The following is a 2152-nucleotide window of genomic DNA, read 5'->3' on the forward strand; positions in this document are numbered from 1 at the left end:
TAATTTTAATTAATTTGAATATTCTGAGCTAATTATTTGCATTTTTAATTGCAGGAAAAATTTTGGAGATATATTTTGGAGCATTGAGATGGAGACATATTAATTCAAGACTCTCCAATTAGACATTTTAAAATTAATTGTATTGTAATTTAGTTGTTTAAAAATTTTTAGACAAACTTTTTGGATCTTGGACCAATTTTAAAAAAATGTTGTTGGACCCAAAATTGTAGAACATTTGACCTAGGGTTTACCTTTATTTTTGGGTGGACCTCACCTCATTTTTAGGAGGAGACTCACGACATTTTACAGCAAGCAGCCGCCATATATTTTTGGGAGGCTGGAACGTTATTTTGGAAGAATGAGAACACTTTCATTAATGGGAAATGGGAAGACGGTGCAAAAAGGAACCATCTAGCTGCCACCTTTTTTTTGTTTTTAGGCTCTTGAATTTCTTTGATGGATGAAGAACGGATGAATGGCCATATGATCTTCCAGGGTGTTGCAGCTGTCATTTAACTTCACCTGGTTTTGGAACATAATTTTTCTTACAGAGTTTTATTTCTTCTTTGAACCATGGATTTTGGATGAATAAAAATGTAGAGTCCAACTGCCACACTTTCTTTACTCTCGACTGGAATGTTTCTTTTAGATAGCATTTTTCTTTGCTTGAACCATATTTTTATCTTCTTGGGTTTTGGATGAAATGGAGAAGCTGCAACGTATTTCTTTTCTTTACATTTTCAATTAGATAGCTGTACATTATTACAATCTCACTTGGGAAGAAATTTATTTTGCTTTTAAAGAAAGATGAGATGATTGCTTGAAGCTGGTGTTGTCACGGTAGTGTGCAGCGTTTTTCTTTTTTATTTTGAAGCAAAGTGGTAGCACGTCCTTGAATGAAGAGGGTTGATTTCATTTTTGAAAAAGGTGGGATAGTCATTACATTTTTGGGAAGCACACAGCTGATTTGGAAGCATCACGGTGTTTGTCAATTTAATTTCTGTTCTTTTTGAATGCTTGATATGGTGCTTTCATGGGTTGAATAGAGTTGCATGGGTTGAATGGAGTTGCATGGTTCATTTTAATTTAAGTTGGAGGTGGCACAAATTATAAAAAGCACACAGCTGATTTTTTTTTTTTGGAGAAGTTTCTTATTTTTTCTTCTAGAATGAAATAGTTTAGTCCTAGATTTTATTTTCAATGTCATGTGTTATTTTTAATTTCGTGTTTGTTTTATTTTTGTTTTATGACGTTTTACTTGATTTAACCTTAAGCTTGCACTGATAATTTTAATGCATTAATGGAAGCACCTAGCTCATTTATCTTGCTTTACTGTTAGGGTTTTCTTTTTTAAGTGTTGATTCTGTGATGAATAGTGTCGCAACCGGGAAATCGCGACGGGACGACTATCCAAAAAGAAAATAGTTTCGAAAAAGAGTTTGGAGTCGCCACTATAGTTTATTCTGGAAAACTATAGAAAAAACCATAAAATGATAAGNCAAGGCCTGTGAAAACCAGAGATGGGTTCGGAAGTCGGTTACATGTAGGGAAAGTGTTCGCACCCTACAACGCCTGCCCGAAGGCAGTACCTTTAATTAAATACGCGAATAGGATGTGGTTTTTGAAATGTTTAATTTCCCCTAAAGAGTAAAACTATAAAGAGACAAATTTTTTTTTTTGTTTTTTTGTGCCCGACAAGGATTGACCTTGCTCCTACGTATTCTCAAAATGAGAAATCAGGGTTATGTAGTTCTTTAAACTGTTTGAAAATTTGTTTGGAGAATTGTTTGGAAAGTTTGTTTGGAGAATTTGGATTTTTGGGTAAGTGAGCCTGATAAGGACTAGCCTTGCTCCTACGTATCTCCACTTTGGATGGAGAATCAAGGATCACATAGTTCTGGCTGAAAAGTTGATTGTTTGTTTGAGAAAGGATGTTTTGGTATTTTTGTAATTTTTATGTAAGAAAAAGAAAAGGTCTTCTAGCACAAGGACGATGCGTGCGATCACACATGCGCTAGAATCCTTAAAATATATTTTTAATTTTTATTTATAGAAAAGAAGGGATTTTCTAACACAAGGACGATGCGTGCGATCACACATGTGCTAGACCCCTTAAAATATATTTTTAATTTTTACTTAAAGAAAAGAAAGA

At 33.9% G+C, this 2152-nt stretch overlaps 1 pseudogene; it reads right to left on the reverse strand.

The window, feature by feature from the left end:
- The window catches only part of LOC106779018, a 5368-nt pseudogene extending 5089 nt beyond the window's left edge, over positions 1-279 (reverse strand).
- Between the last annotated feature and the right edge of the window lie 1873 nt (positions 280-2152).

Source organism: Vigna radiata, unplaced genomic scaffold (assembly GCF_000741045.1).
Source record: "Vigna radiata var. radiata cultivar VC1973A unplaced genomic scaffold, Vradiata_ver6 scaffold_293, whole genome shotgun sequence".
Lineage (NCBI taxonomy): Eukaryota > Viridiplantae > Streptophyta > Magnoliopsida > Fabales > Fabaceae > Vigna > Vigna radiata.